Source organism: Chiloscyllium plagiosum, chromosome 33 (genome assembly GCF_004010195.1).
Source record: "Chiloscyllium plagiosum isolate BGI_BamShark_2017 chromosome 33, ASM401019v2, whole genome shotgun sequence".
Taxonomy (NCBI): domain Eukaryota; kingdom Metazoa; phylum Chordata; class Chondrichthyes; order Orectolobiformes; family Hemiscylliidae; genus Chiloscyllium; species Chiloscyllium plagiosum.
The window spans coordinates 3,029,412-3,046,442 of NC_057742.1; the positions used below are offsets into that span (position 1 = coordinate 3,029,412).

Below are 17,031 nucleotides of genomic sequence, written 5' to 3' on the forward strand. Positions count from 1 at the left end.
ATCTGGTCGGCATGGACGGGTTGGACCGAGGGGTCTGTTTCAGTGCTAGACTGTATGACTCTAAGTTATCAGTCACAGTTACCAATGGGGGAGAAGAATGTTAAAGACAGACTGGAAAAGGGTTCAAACCTTCTTAAGTGCATGCATTGGTCACGTTTATTGCAATCCTTTATTGACAGAAATGAATGGGTGTGTTTCAAACCATTTGTGAACTGAACTGAAACGCTCAACTGTTGAAGCAACAATGGCTTCCTTCCTGCCAACGTTCATTTCGTTTCATAGAACATAGAACATAGAAGAATACAGCACAGTACAGGCCCTTGGGCCCTCGATGTTGCGCCGATCCAAGCCCACCTAAACTACACTAACCCACTATCCTCCATATACCTATCCAATGCCCTCTTAAATGCCCATAAAGAGGGAGAGTCCACCACTGTTACTGGCAGGGCATTCCATGAACTAACGACTCGCTGAGTGAAGAACCTACCCCTAACATCAGTCCTATATCTACCCCCCCTTAATTTAAAGCTATGCCCCCTTGTAATACCCGACTCCATACGCGGGAAAAGGTTCATACTGTCAACCCTATCTAACCCCCTAATCATCTTGTACACCTCAATCAAGTCACCCCTAAACCTTCTTTTCTCTAGTGAAAACAGCCCCAAGTGCCTCAGTCTTTCCTCATACGATTTTCCTTCCATACCAGGCAACATCCTGGTAAACCTCCTCTGCACCCGTTCCAATGCCTCCACATCCTTCCTATAGTATGGCGACCAAAACTGCACACAATATTCCAGATGCGGCCGTACCAGAGTCTTATACAACTGCATCATGACCTCAGGACTCCGGAACTCAATTCCTCTACCAATAAAAGCCAGTACGCCATATGCCTTCCTCACCGCACTATTTACCTGGGTGGCAACTTTCAGAGTTTCCCCACGCTTTAACCTGTCATGGTTGTGCTTATACCATTAGCATTCAGATTTTTAATAAAAATGCCATTACAAACATAAGAGAAGATGTTATCGCAGCCTCCTGTTGGGCTGAGAAGGAAGGCAGCTCAAGCTTTACTCCAGGACTTCTATATAAACAGTTGTTTCGATGTTCTAGTCAATCAAACCTTGATGTGGAGGTGCTGGTGTTGGACTGGGGTGGACAAAGTCAGAAGTCACACCACACCAGATTATAGTCCACCAGGTTCATTTGAAATCACAAGCTTTCAGGACAGATTTCAAATAAACCTGCTGGACTATAACCTGGTGTCCAGGAGAAAGTGAGTGCAGCAGATGCTGGAGATCAGAGTCAAAACGGGTGCCACTGACAAAGCACAGCAGGTCAGGTAGCATCTGAGGAGCAGGAGAGTCGACATTTCGGGCATAAGTTCTTCACCAGGAACATGATGAAGGGTTTATGCCTGAAACGTCGATTCTCCTGCTCCTTGGAGACTGCCTGACCTGTTGTGATTTTCCAGTGCCACATTTTTTGACTATAACCTGTGGTTGTGTGACTTCTGACCTAGTCAATCAAGATTCCCATCTGCCAGTTTAATGGGATATTGTGACATTGCTGCTGGTGTCGTGCACTACATTCCCATTTCAACCAACAGAATTTAAATGGTCAATTAACTTCTCTAGGAGACATTGCTATACGAAGTGGCTCAGGTCTGGAATGCAATGCCTGAGAGTGGTGCAGGCAAATTCAATGGAGACTTTCCAAGGAGAAATTAGAAATTAGATATTAGATAGCACCTTGAAAGATAGCAGCTTGAAAGTCCAGCACGGAAACAGATCCCTCGGTCCAACCAGTCCATGCCAACCAGATATCCCAACCCAATCTAGTCCCACCTGCCAGCACTTGGCCCATGTCCCTCTAAACCCATCCTATTCATATACCCATCCAGATGCCTTTTTAAATGCTGTCATTGTACCACCCTCCACCACTTCCTCTGGCAGCTCATTCCATACACGTATACCCTCTGCATGAAAAAGTTGCACCTTAGGTCTCTTTTATATCTTTCCCCTCTCACCCTAAACCTATGCCCTCTCGTTCTGGACTCCCTGACCCCAGGGAAAATACTTTGTCTATTTATCCTATCCATGCCCTTCATGATTTTGTAAACCTCGATAAGATAGCACCTTGAAAGGAACAGGTTTACAAAGAGAAGGAAGGGAGGAGAATGACACGAGTGAGTGAATGATAAGATTCTCATTTGGAGAGCTGGTGCAGTCACGATGGGCTGAATGATCTCCTTACGCACTGGAACAATCTTGTGATTGTCAGAGAAGTTGATTTGTCATATTCATCTGAAGAATCACAGAACTCATCTGATTGGCCGCTGGGAAGTGCTTTGAAGCTTGGAAATTGTGCCAACATGTTAAATGAATTCCAATTCTTTCAGTAAATTCTACAACAATTTACTTCTTCCATTATCCGTTTAAAGTAAAGTAACCACAGCTTATGAACTGCAAGTGGATAGCCCCTCTCTGTACAAATTGATTTTTCCTCACAGCACAATAACAAGTGCATTTACTTAGCACCGTAACACACATCGATGCATCACAAGACATTTCAGGCAAATTTTAAGATAGGAAATTTGACATCTGAGACACTTTTGGACAAATGATCAAATGTCTGGTCAAAACAGAGCACCTTATAGCCAGGCTTTACAAGTTAGGGGTTGGATTCCCAATTGGGGTCATCAGCTGAAACTTTCGTGAGGCAATCGTCACCATGGAGCTGTGCTCATGCTCATACAGGTTCTGCTCTCACAGGTTCCCTCATCTCGCAATACAACCACAGGGCTACAAACAATGTTCAAGCCTCAAACTTGTATTATACAGGGAATAAAGTTTGGGAGGCACTGTTTGTGAAAAAAGAAGAGAGAGGTTGAGGGGAGGAGAGGGAGGTTTATTGTGGGGGCAATTCCAATGGTTAGCGAAAGGCAAGTTCTCAGTGTTGGAGCTTATGCAGTAGACCAGCATTGGGAAAGCAGAAAGATCACTGATAATGTGGGACTGGACAAGGTTACTGAGATAGGAAGGGGTGAGGCTGCGGAAGGATTTGAAAACAAAGATAAAAATTTTTAAATTCCAGGCACTGCCAGCCCAAAAGTCAGTGTAGGTCATGGAGCACAGAGTGATGGATGAAAGGGATTTTGGTTCAATTTAGAATACAATCCTAAACATTACACCAACAAATGTCTGGGAGCCATAAAAAAAGATGCTTTGACCAGTTAAACCTGCTCAATCCAATGCTCTCTTGCCCTTTCAGTTCAGAAGGTCATGGGTTCAAGTCCCATTCCAGTACACAATCTCAGCTGACACAGCATTGAGAGGAGTCCCACTGCTGGAGATACTAACTCTTGGTGAGGAATGAGATTGAGGTTTCTATGCTGGTTCAGGCACCAATAAAGATCCCATAGTAGGACATAAACCACAGGGAGCTCTCTGGGCAAACGAGCCAACATCCCTCCCTCCAGCACATCCAGAAACAGATTGCATCTTTATTCACACCATAAAATTAAGACCATTCTATAAATGTTCCTATCCAACTTGTACCCAAACAGGAATGGTCTAAATCCACCTTTTCTACACAAGAGTGCTACACGCACCACGTCTCATGTGATACTTGACCTTAGATTGTTGTTTTCTGAAAGTAATCTCTGTAATCTGCATTTGAACAGATCAATATGAACTGCTTCCATCATCTCCCCAGGGAGCCAACTCCACAAATTGATTACTCACTCACTGAGTGAACGCTTCTGCAGATTAATTGTGAATGTACAAGCACAGGCCATGTACCTTTGCATCTGATGCACTGCGTGCCTGATCTGATGATGACCTGAAACCAATACTCGATTTAAACTGGAATAGCCCATTCCCCAACACCCTTCGCCTTAATGAGGAGCAATATTCACTGACCCCTGCCCAACACCAGACCAGGTTTCACTACTCTCTAATTAAACAAATAATTTGTTTCTATTGTACCTTTACAATCTTATCTTGGAAAACAGCTTGCAGCAAGGAGAAGACACTCCCATTGTCGTAATCACCTTCACAGGGAGCAAGGTAGGAAGCCTAACCCAGTTTGCCGGGAATTCCAGCCTCCAAATCATTGGGATTTGAAATCTGCATCTTTTGAATTTGAGAACATACTTCATTGAGAAGGGGCAGTTCAACATCTCTCTGGTGAACCTAGCGTGTGCAGCAACTTTGCAAACAGCCCAATAGCCAGAGATTCTGTTTAGCTCCACATTGCCTCCAGCCATAGCAAACTCAGCAGTGACTGCATCCAGTGCCCTCTCTCCCTCTAGTTCAACGCTTTAAATCAGAGTCAGAGAAAAATTTAGCCTATCGGTCCAACGATCTCCTTGCCTGATACTCCGACTCACTCACTTTAACATCAATTACCCTTGTGACATGGAGCACATGGCTTGAAAGGATGGTGGAAACAGATAACTTCCAAAATGAAATTGGACAAATTCTTGATATTCCAGACTGTGTGGAAAGAATACAGAAATGGGACTGAATGGATAACCTTTTGCACAGAGTCAGTACAGGTACAGCAGGCAGACTGGCCTCCTCCTGACCTGTAAAACATTCTATGATTCACCAGTTCTCATTTCCCTAATGTTGGAGTCCACTGCCTGAACTTTAATGATCCATGACAAGGAATTCTGGAAATTCAGCTTAAGCTAACTTTTTGTTATTTTAAATTATGTCTTCTCTCTTACTGTGCCAAAGTAGTTCAAACGGCATTTCTCCTGTTACCTATGTCACTGAATTAGTCTGTTTTGCAATCAGGTGCGTTCTCTGATCTGCTCCTGCCTAGAAATGGATTTTCTTTGTTTACAATGTATTCCCATAGATTGGGAATCAGCCTGAATCCCTCAGGTGGTAGGTTAACTGCACTAGAAAGAGAAGGACTTTGTGAAAAAGGAATTTTTAAAAGTTTTGAATGCATTAATGGAGGGATAAGGTTATTTACACACCAAGGTGCCATTTGAAATGTGACAACAAGTTCTTCCTCATGTCAATGTGCATGCCTCAATCACCATCAAGAAACCAGATCCGCTGTCACCTTAGCTCAGTGCTGTTTAAGGGATATTGCTGTTTTCCAATTCACTGGCACATTTTTAAAATTACAACACTGATAGCTCTCGAAAAGTTCGGTCATTGGAAAGAACTGAGGTTATGAAAGACATTGTATCAAATGCAAGTTATTTGTTTCTCTTCTCCCACTCTGCAATCTCAATTTCCAGTCAAGATTTAGACCAATGGTTAGAAATTTTATTTTAATAAAACAATTTTCTTACACTTTGGCACCCATACAGTGTATGACCACAAGAGACCATAGAAATTGAGTCAATTATGACATTCAATACTAGTTGAAGGAGAAAAATATTTAATGGTAATGGATTGAGGAAGGAATCAGGATTGAATAATTCCATGCAGACTGCTACTATTCTGGAATTTCTCAAATTCTACCATCAAATCAGGCTGCCTGTGTTCATCTCATTGTGGACAAGTATAAACTCTCAGAATCTGCTCTTTAAAAGAAGAGACCAATCTGAACTCAAAATTTCAGAACTCCACAGTTACATTAGGTATTCACAATAGATGCAAATAATAGAAACATAATATGATGAGGATTTTATACCATTTATGGGAGCTTAGAAGGAACCATTTCTCATCTAGTTTACACCTGCTACTTCAGAATCACAGCAACTGTTTCATGGAGAAGGGCAGGTAAGACTGTTCACAAATGTTGAGTCACCTATTACAGGCAATCTAGAGAGTTAGGTTCCTGTGTAGCATCACGCAGTTGCCTTTACACTCTCCTTCAGTTTTTGTTAAGAGTGAGCATCAACAATAAGTGTCCTCTTCCCCAAGTGATGCGTCGTACAGCAATGGTGAACATCCCGGTTGAATATCCATTTATTTAGTGTGTAACTCCACACTTTTATCACAAAAAGCCAGCATCAGCCATTCTCAGATGAAACACAGAGATAACGACAGGGTAAAACTCCATCTATGTTGTCCCCAAATTTTCCAAGGTCGATACACCATGGGACTACATACAGAGTAAAGCACCCTCCTCACACTCCAAAGGCAGGTACAGCAGAATTAATTACGAAATCAAGCCCCCTCGATACTTCTGTGTCTCAATCATGACATAAGGTAGCCATTCCCTAAAGCTCAACTTTGATATTTCTACCCTCATCTGCTTTACAGATTTCCAGAGTTAGTCTTGCAATTACTATAGAATTATGTGGAGTTTTGAACTGTTGATTCACAGTCATGAGGAAGTGTCCTGGAACTGCCCCAAACCCATTTCATGTTACAATATCCTAATTTTTCAAGACTACTTTTGCTCCAAATGCAAGTACTGATGATACATTGAAGGAACTGTTGGTCCCAACAGCACAAGGGAGATTAATTAACACCCAGACAGTTGGAGCTAAAACACCCTCCGAGGTCAATGCTTACATCTTTATGGATGTTAATTCAGTGCTCTCACACTAATGGACTTGAGTAACTGCTCCAAACCAGTTTCCCAGGTGATGTAAATTGGCAACACTTAAAAATAAATGCTTAAAAGGTCAAACAAAAAAGAAAAAAAAATTGGCTCGCACTTTCCAAATCACAGTCGGCCACCCCAAACATCACCAATTGCATTTATAGAGGAAAGCATCACAATGGGCTTCACACAAAAGTTAGAGGCAAATAGCCGACATGGAGCCATGGGAGGAGAGATCAGGCCAGGTGACATATTGGACCAATGGGTCTGTTTCCATGCTGTATGACTTTATTCCAACATGGAAAGTAGAACATTTAACGGCAGCTTTGGGATACCATGTTTTATGTCTCTTTGACTCAGTCCTTTCTCTTACCCTAATGATGGCTGATGGTAAACAATGGAATCAGAGATTCCAGTGAGTTTTAATGCTCATGCTGACATCACAGTCAATCAATGACATCAGAAGGTCAAGTCTTATTAAGCTGTCACCAAATTATACAGGATTTCTTATCTTTAATAGAATAAAAAGAAAGATATTAGCCAAACTGCCTTAGTTGCACGATGTACTGTCTACAATGTCAAAGTCACAACTCAGAGACTTGAGCAGAGAATCCAGGCGGACACCACCGGTGCAGTGCTGAGGGAGTGACACACTGGTGGAGGCATCAGACTTGGTTGAGGCATTGCCTTTTCTTGCAGGCGAACATAACAATCCCACAATTCCCCCATCAGAGAATAAGGAACTTCCCAGTTTCGTGGCTAATACTTAGCCATTGAACAAAATCATGAAACAGAATTCTTAGTGCTGCTATGGAATCTTGCTGTGCATAGCCTAGCTGCTGGTTTTCCTGCATGAAAACAGGATTTCATTGACTGCAAAGCACTTTGGGTCATCTCGAGACAGATATTCTCCCTTTACAAACACAAGCTCTTTCTCGTTTACATTTCTCACACACTCTAGTTTTGTGTTTCTTCTGCAAAAAAAATAAAGGTTCCAGGACAATGACGCCATCATAAAAACCAAACACCTAGCTGCATAGACTCAAGAATCCAGCCCTTCTTAACCAATCCCACATGTTTCCGTCATTTCCAATGGCCCTGTATTTCACTCAACACCTTTTCTTCATTTCTGCACCAGCTCCCACTACAGTTTGTGCTTGAACAAGAACCGACTCTATTTTGTTCCCTTGTGCTCATAAATAACTTCATATTTCCCACAAGGGAAAAGCTAAACTGGTTTCATTAAAACCTCAGGACATCTGTATCAATGGCATGTAGCTTTTTTATATATAAGCTAATGATTACTGGTAGCTGAACACAATAATTTTGCAATAAATCTCCTCGAAAGTGTAAAATTGCATAGCTTCATCAAGTCCTGGAAAATGACTTTGCCCCCATTGCATTCTGAGCAGTTAAAGTACAAGACTACATGTGGAAAATGTTAAGTTTTTTAAAAAAATACTTAGATTCCAACAGGTCAACAAATTTTCATTGCACAAGATTTCTGCATTTGTTGACTTGCTGAAAGCATTTGGCTGCATTTATCCCACATAGGAGGAACACTCACGGGATCTACTCCAACTGAACTCATTTCCATGTTGTCTACAGGATATTATTTTCCCATCTTACCTAATCATCTTCTGAAGCACTGTTCAGTGAGTAATGATGAGAAAGTTTGAACAACAAAAAAAAACCCTGACACCATGAATCTGTCAGGTTGTTGTAAACCTGAACTGGTCCCTTAATATTCTCACAACAATTTACGTTCACATAGCGCCATTAACACAGTAAAGTCTTCGGAGGTTCTTCACAAGAATGATCATCAGTTAAATCTGACACCCAGCCACACAAGGAGACACTAGAAATGAAGACAAAAAGCTTACTCAAAGCAGTATATTTTAAGCCGTACCTAATTAAAAGAGAGGGCAAGAGGTAGAGAGGTTTCCAGAAGGAATTCCAGAGTTTAGGGGAGCAGGATTTCATGACTGTCAATATCGGGGATGAAGAGCACGGTGAAATGAAAGAGCACAGGAATCTCAGTGGCTGGACAAGCTTGTAGTTGTGGGGTATAAGATCATGAAGGGATTTGAATGATGAGAATTTTAGTCAGTTTTGAACCTGGAACCAATGAAATTCAGCAAATATGGGGTGATCGTGAATGGAGCTTGGTGCAAGGTAGGAGTTAGGCAAGAACTTTGGAGGAGTTCACGTGTACAGACAGTACAAAGTACAAGACTGGGTTAGCATTGGAATAATGGAGTCTGGGGGGATCCCTGGAATTGTAACTCATTAAAACACCATTTGTTTTACTCATTCACAGGACGAGGGTATCGCTGGCTAGGCCAGCATTTATTGCCCATCCCTAATTGCCCAGAGGGCAGTTAAGAATCAACCATATTGTTATGGGTCTGGAAACACATATCGGCTAGACCAGGTAAGGATTGCAATTTCCTTCCCTAAAGGACATTAGTGCACCACATGGGTTTTTCCCACAGTCAACGATGATTTCATGGTCATCATTAGACTCTTAATGCCAGAATTTTTCTTATTGAATGTAAATTCTTCCATCTGCCATAACGGGATTCCAACAGGGACCCCCAGAAAACTATCTAAGCCATTGGATTAACAATCTGGTGATAACATCCCTCCATCGCCATCACCTCCCTCCCGAAACAAATACAACTCCATAAACTATTTCATGTCAGTGTTGAAAGTTCAGTGTCGCAGGTTTAAGTCTAAGTCCAATCATATAAATGGAAGGCTCTCAGTTGTACCCAATAATGACAGAATCTGAATCTGTGTCCACCATTCTTCAGCCTAATTTGAGAAGTTGGTCATTAAGCAGAGACTTTAAAACCACCTTTACCTTTTGGCAAGATAGGCAAACCATTTAAGAAAGGGTCCTTTTGGCAATTCAATGGACTTCATTTCCATGGTAAGATTGGAGAAGCTCACGTTGTTCGACCAAGGGAGGAGAAACTTTTCATCAGAGTATCTCATAACGGGGAGTTATGATTTGGAGATGCCGGTGTTGGACTGGGGTTTACAAAGTTAAAAATCACACACGAGTTTATTTGGAAGCACTAGCTTTCAGAGCACTGCTCCTCCATCAGGTGATTTGGAGGTGCCGGTGTTGGACTGGGGTTTACAAAGTTAAAAATCACACAACACCAGGCTATACTCCAACGAGTTTATTTGGAAGCACTAGCTTTCAGAGCACTGCTCCTCCATCAGGTGGTAGGAGCAGCACTCTGAAAGCTAGTGCTTCCAATTAAACCTGTTGGACTATAACCTGGTGTTGTGTGATTTTTAACATAGTGAGAAGAGTATAGATGGAGCAGACGGGGAATAAAATGGTTCCCATTGGTGGGAGGGTCGAGAACCAAAGGATACAGATTTTCGGGTGACTGGCTAAAGGCGCCTTGAGGAAAAACCTGTTCATGTAGCAAGGGGTTAGGATTTGATGTCATGCCTGGGACTATGACAGAACCCAATTCAACTGAGGTTTATAAAAGGGACTAGATAAACACTTGAAGGGAAAGGAATTCTTAAAGGGCAGGACCAGGAAGTGGGACACGCTAAATTGCTGGAGTGAACCAACCCAGGAGAAAGTGAGAACTGCAGATCAGAGCTGAAAATGTGTTGCTGGAAAAGCGCAGCAGGTCAGGCAGCATCCAAGGAACAGGAGAATCGAAGTTTCGGGCATGAGCCCTTCAAGTGCTTCATGCCTGAAACGTCGATTCTCCTGCTCCTTGGATGCTGCCTGACCTGCTGCGCTTTTCCAGCAACACATTTTCAGCTCTGAACCAATCCAGGCTCAACAGGCTGCATAATCTCCTTCTGTGCAGTATGCATTGTGTGATTTTTAATAAATCCAAGCTAATTCCTGCCTCATTGTTACATGTAATTTCTATTTATTGTCAAGGACCTAGTATGGGTGCAAGAAATTAACAAGCAATCGCACTGGGAAGGGTGGACTGTTGAGTAGGACAAACAATGTAACTCCTTCTCAAAAAGACATCAGTCAGTGACCTGAAATTTAGAGATTAGGTGTTAATTCTGTGTACACACAATCAGAGCCTGGGCTTCTTTCACAGTAGCCCATCTCTCACTTTGCATAATAGCCTCATTGACTATTCAGACATCAGTCCTGATCTCTTTCACTGAATGGCCTATGGGAAGCCAATCACAATCTGCGGACATTGTCTGAAAACTGAACGACAGATTTTCTGTTCTCTTGTATGACCAGTAGGGAGAGCTGTTTTCTAAAGCAAAGAGACTTCCACCAAACCTGGGCAAGCAACAGTCCTGCTATTGTTGGCCAACACAGTCAGTCAGTCAGTGTTCCAGGCAGCCTGCCCACCTCATACAGCTGAACATATTTTATGTCAATTCAGTTCAAGGATTTCACAGCAGTAATCAGAGCAAAGCTTTCAAAAGACAGAATTCCTATTCTCTTGGTGAAATAGGTTGGGTTTTCAAAAAGGTCCAAATACAATTTTCTCTGGTGCTAGGGTGACACTGACAACACAAAGATTCCTCTAGGTGGGTCTGTGAAAATATTCCTGGCTTTCAACCACCCTGCTGGCGTCTGATTCTTTCTTCAAATGGCTTTTGCCTTATTTGTTTTGGTTCTTCGGTATCATTCCTCTGCTGGTTCCGAAAACTTTAGTCATAATTGTATTGCAATCACTCTCGATGATGTGTATAACGTGACCCTCAGCGGCTTAAGGTGCAGTTTGTTCTTCTAAATGTAGAAAAATGGCCATTTTTACAAGAGGTCCTTTCAACACCCAGTGATCCATAAAATGCTAAGTAACTACTGTGCATTGAATGAGTGAGTTTTTAAAAAAAATGTATATGGATAGGGAGAATCTCTCTCAGGCATGAAACTCAGTAACTAGACAACAGAGATTTAACCCTGTCATTTCTGGTACCATTACCTCTAAATTCAACATCCACTGCAGAACATTGGACATAAAATCCAGACTGACACTGCAGTGCAGCATAGAGGGAGCGCTGCTCTGTCAGAGGCACTGATTTTCTGATGAGACAATAAACTGAGATCCCTCAGGAATAAGTAACAGACCCCACTCAGCTACTTGACAGAAGGGTTCTTGGCTACGTCCTGGTCAACATTTATCTCTCCTCCAATGTCAGCTGAGACAGTAAGAAGTGAAAGACCGCTGAACAGAAAGGGGAATCACAGCCATGTGTGATACCATCCGTACACAACACACTGATGATTCAGAGATAGAATCTTGACTGATTTACCCTGTTTCTAGCTGCACAACTGTGCTCACCGATTGCCCCGGGTGAATAGGCAAGTGACTGAACTTGGGTGGAATCTATAACTGTAACGAACTCTCCTCCTGCAGCCACTGATCAGCCAATATCACCATCCTGGTGATTCAATGTCTTGCTACATAATTGGAAAACAATAAAAATATTATCCAATTGGATGATGCTCGACTATAAGCCAGACAGCTTTTCTCCCCTCCACTGGCAATATTTTTTATAATCTGCTCAGAGAAATTATCAAAGAAAATGATAAAAACACTGTCTCAAAAATGTCCCTATGATTTTTCTCCAGCGTTACCGTGTTCTGGAGATTACGTTTCAATTACTGCGAGCTCCAGGTCATTCTTGGAGAGCTAGCAACTCTAAACTGGAAATTTCCAGTGTGTACACACAATACCTTTTCACCACAATGTATTGATAGCCACATGCCTGGCAGCCAGATTCAAGCAGAAATTCAATCCCACGAATGGGAGACACACTCTGTGGTTGATAACACAGCCACCAGGTTGGATGAGTGCCTTGCAAGACCTTGCCAACATCTGTTACCTTCTGTTTAATTCTCAAACAAACCATGGAATGATGTTCCACTCTGTCACCATATTGCACAGTTATTGTTTTACAAATAAAAGTGCAGAGTGGCATTTATCACATAACGCACATTGGAAACGGCAGAAATAATTTCTGTTTCTCAGTGGTTGTGTGACAGTACAGTATCTGCTCATACTTGACAATTTGCCATCACTCCCCCATACTCTTTCAGCAAATTTTTTTTTAAGGTAATTAAACTTGATGGCCGTTTAGATGAGATACTAACGTAAAATTCCCTCAGTCATCTCAGGTTGGTGTAAATGATCACATGGCATTATTGTGATGAGCCAGTGAAGAGGACATTTGATAGAGACATTCAGGATTCAGGACAGAGCCAGAATAGAATAGGTAAAATCCATTCTCATTAATGGAAGGGTCTGATGACTTTGGTTTCAATGTGTTTGCCAAAAGCTTTCTCACATGGCCAGAGCAGTTAGGTTTAAGAGCCCCTGCCTGAGAGTATGGCAGAAGCAGAATCATGACTTTCAAAAGGCAATCCAATAATTACATGAAAAAGAAGAAATTGCAGTTCCACGAGGAAAAGGCATTGGCTGAGTTGCTCTTGCAGGGAGCTGTCTCAGCTGTGAGGGGCTGAATGGCCTGCTGTGTGTGGGGGTCGATATTCTATGATTCCATAAGTAGGCCATTCAGCTCATGGAGTCTGCTCCAATTTTCAATGAGATTGTGGCTAATGTGGTTATTCTCAACTCCACTTTCCTCCCTTTCCCCCATAACCTTGATGTCTTAACCCATTAAATATCTAGGTAAAAACAATGACTGCAGATGCTGGAAACCAGATTCTGGATTAGTGGTGCTGGAAGAGCACAGCAGTTCAGGCAGCATCCAAGGTGCTTTGAAATCGACATTTCGGGCAAAAGTCCTTTATCAGGCATTCCTGATGATGGGCTTTTGCCCAAAATGTCGATTTCGAAGCTCCTTGGATGCTGCCTGAACTGCTGTGCTCTTCCAGCACCACTAATCCAGAACCATTAAATACCTACCTTAGCCTTGAATATACTGAATGACCCAGCCTCAATTGTTCTCTGTGGTAAAGAATTCTACAGATTCTACTCCCCTCAGAAGAAATTCTTCCTCATCTCTGTTTTAAATGTGTGACAGCTTATTCTGAGATGATGCCCTTTGGTCTTAGACTCTTCGACAGGCGAAACAACCTTCCCACATCTACATGGGTTCAAGACTGGGAGCTGAAGAGAGCTGCTTGGAATCCAGACCAATATTTATTCCTCAACCAACATCATTGTAGCAGTTATCTTGTCATTATCTCATTATTGTTTGACAGTCTGATACCTAATAAGCTTGAATCTTATGGAACAGAGGAGCTGTTTTGCCTCTAACTGTGGTCCAAACAGATTTTGCAGGTGAATACGGCGTAGTGAGATTGTTCATCAATTGATAACTCGATTGATGGCATCTGGTGAAATTGGCTTCAACAGCTCACGGTCAGAGACTCAGTCTTGAAGCAACTGCTTAATAATTCACCACTGTGAAAAGAAAGCATTCAAACAGACTTCCTCTTAAAATCCATTCTGTGGAACATTAAAACCTATGTACGTTGTTTTAACAATCTGAACAGCAACCTAGCTGAGTCAGTCAGATTCTTCAATCTGACTCAAAAGGGGGGGGGGGGGGGGCGGGTCAGAGAACATGACAAGTTAAAACTGTGCCTCTGGGTTTCTACAATCCATACACCATCTTGAATTATAACACCACTCTTTCACCGCGAAGAAACCTTGGCACTCCCTTGCCAATGTCCCCAACCCCCAGAGATTCCAGCAGTTCAGAAAGACAGCTCAGCACCACAATCTTCAAGGCTATCAGGAATGAACAATTAATCCCGACCGAGCCACTGACATCTATATTCCAAGAGCAAGCTTTTTAAAAGCTCAAGATCGACTTTTGGAATCTTGCTTGCAGAGTGTGTGGAAAAGCTGGGATTTCTCTTGGTGCCAATACTCCGGTCAAAATAATTTCTCAGACTATGGGCATCACAGGCAATTAATAACTCCAGACAAAATGACATCGAGCCGTTATTGTAAACCACTGCAGTCCAGTGGTGTCAGTACACCTGAAGTATTGCTAAAGCAGAGTGTTGCAGGACGTTGACCTAGCAATGCTTAAGGAGCACCCCAATTTCAGTACAGATTTGTTAATGTGTGTCTTCACTAGGAATTTCAACCAACAACAGCAAAACAAATAAGTATCTGTAGTCAAAATGAGATGAAATGGAGCTTGATTTGACCTTGAGCAGAAAGGATTGATTGTATCCACGTGATCAAAATATCACAAAGGGTTTGTCAGGGCAGTGGGTAGCAGGCTTTAGAATATGTTGGGCAAGAATTCCAGTCATTGTGATTATAATGCTCGACAGCTCTTCTGGCACGATGATGGTGTCCCCACCCCTGGGTCAGGAGGCCTGGGTTCGAGTCCCATCCGATCCTCAGGTTAGAGATAATATTCCTGAACAGGTCAACTGGAAAATGACTAGAGCAGAGGGCAGCATTGGTCTCACCGACAGGAAAATCAGAAAACCCAGGGTAAAGATTTCAGTGAATGAGTGAAAGGGAAATAGGACTTTTTCTTTTAAGCAGCGAGTTATGGTGATCTTCAATGTAAAGACTTAAAAAGGTCAGCTGGAGCAAATTTAACATTAATTTTGAAATGGACATTGGGTAGATCGATTACTAAGAATCTACAGCACAAAAAACAGGCAAATCAGTCTAACAGGTTCATATCAGTGTTTGTTCTCTATGATGTACCTGTATAATTTGAATATATTTCCTCTTCTTTACAATAAAAACAAAATCAACAGAACTGCAGATGCTGTAAATCAGAAACAAAAAGAGATGGTTGATTAAAAAAAAACTCAGCAAGCGTGGCAGCATCTGTGGAGAGAAATCAAAGGAAGGGTCACTCAACCCAAAATGTTAACTCTGACTTCTCTCCACAGATGCTGCCAGACCTACTGAGCTCTTCCAGCAATCTCTTTTTGTTTAGGAAATATATCTACATTAGCTGTCGGGAGAAAGCAGGAATGGGATGCATTGGGAGCTCTTTCAGGGAGCCAATGTACACAATAAGCTGATTGGCCTCCTTCTAAAATCTCCAATTTTATTTACTATCTGAGGAACCTTGCTGAACTTGAAGCAGCTGATGACACTGTTACCTTCATCAGTGATTGCCCGACAAATATCAAATCATGGCATGTAACATGCTTTTGGGGGGGGGGGGGGGTGCAGGGGGTTATTTCGATAATTCTAGTAAGACACAGCACTTTCTGACATCACTGTTTCCTATTATCTTGGATTACGCTGGGTAGATCAGAAAGGACAGCTAATAAATGGAGCAACTTTATAACATGGCTTGCTTTACGAGTCCATTAGATAAAGGACAGCCTCACCACACCCCCTCCAGCACAGTCATCATTAATTGACAACTGTTATCACACATCATTAAGCTATGATCATTTCCATTAAGATATTAAGATTCACTGGAGTATGTGGACCTGCAGCACAAAACAGAAAATTAGATTGAGGCATGCAATTTTAATAAAAACAAGCCAGGAGGGTATTTAGCCTTTCACCTTATCAGCTTGGGATATTTTACATATACACTTGGGTTTAAATGAGGACTCCTGTTGCTAGCCTTCACTCACGCTATCCTGTTCACTTTACCTTCTCCCCAGCACCTCAAGTGCTTTGAAAGTAAGACTCACTTCACTGTATAACCACTGAAGGCAGTTATGTGCAGGTCAGGGAATCAGGGGTCACAGTCACAGGATTAGGGGTCAAATGCTATGGAGTGAGATGAGAAGAGCTTTCTTCACTCAAAACAGTTGAAAAAGTCTCTGAAGTTCTCCAACCCAGAGAGCAGTAGATGCTGAACCAATGAGTATAATCAAGGCAGAGTTTGATCGATGTAAAGAGATCAAAGAGCTGCAGGAGCATGGTGATAGTGCAAGAAGTTGGAGGTCAGAGAGATCATAGTCTTGCAGTTCAGCAGAATGGGCTCAAGGGGATGAATGGACCACTTTAACTCCCACTTCTTTTTATACTGTGTTCTTGGTTATAGATTTTTGACGGATACTCTGCAATTATTGAACAGCAGCTATTACCATCTTGTAGGAGCGAATTACTGCAGATACTGGAATCTGTACTGAAAACAATAAATGCTGGAGATCACAGTGGTAAAAACAATGACTGCAGATGCTGGAAACCAGATTCTGGATTAGTGGTGCAGGAAAAGCACAGCAGTTCAGGCAGCATCCGCCATGACCAGGGCCTCCATTTCTTCCTCTCCCGACGTCCCCTTCCACCGACGCTCTCATTCATTTGGCTGAACTGGTTCTCACCTTTAACAATTTCTCCATTGAATCCTCCCATTCCTCCAGACCAAAGGGGCAGCCATGGGCACACGTATGGGCCCCAGCTTTGCCCGTCTCTTTATTGGCTACGTAGAACAGTCCATCTTCCGTAATTACACCGGCACCACTCCCCACCTCTTCCTCCGCTACATTGATGACTGCATTGGCGCCACCTCATGCTCCCACGAGGACGTTGAGCAATTCATCAACTTCACCAACACATCTCTGACACCTCCCTCCCC

At 42.4% G+C, this 17,031-nt stretch overlaps 1 protein-coding gene across 1 annotated transcript in view; it reads right to left on the reverse strand.

Annotated features, from left to right (window-relative positions):
- skap1 (src kinase associated phosphoprotein 1) overlaps positions 1-17,031 on the reverse strand; it is a 371,132-nt gene that overhangs the window by 291,260 nt on the left and 62,841 nt on the right. The window lies entirely within an intron of this gene.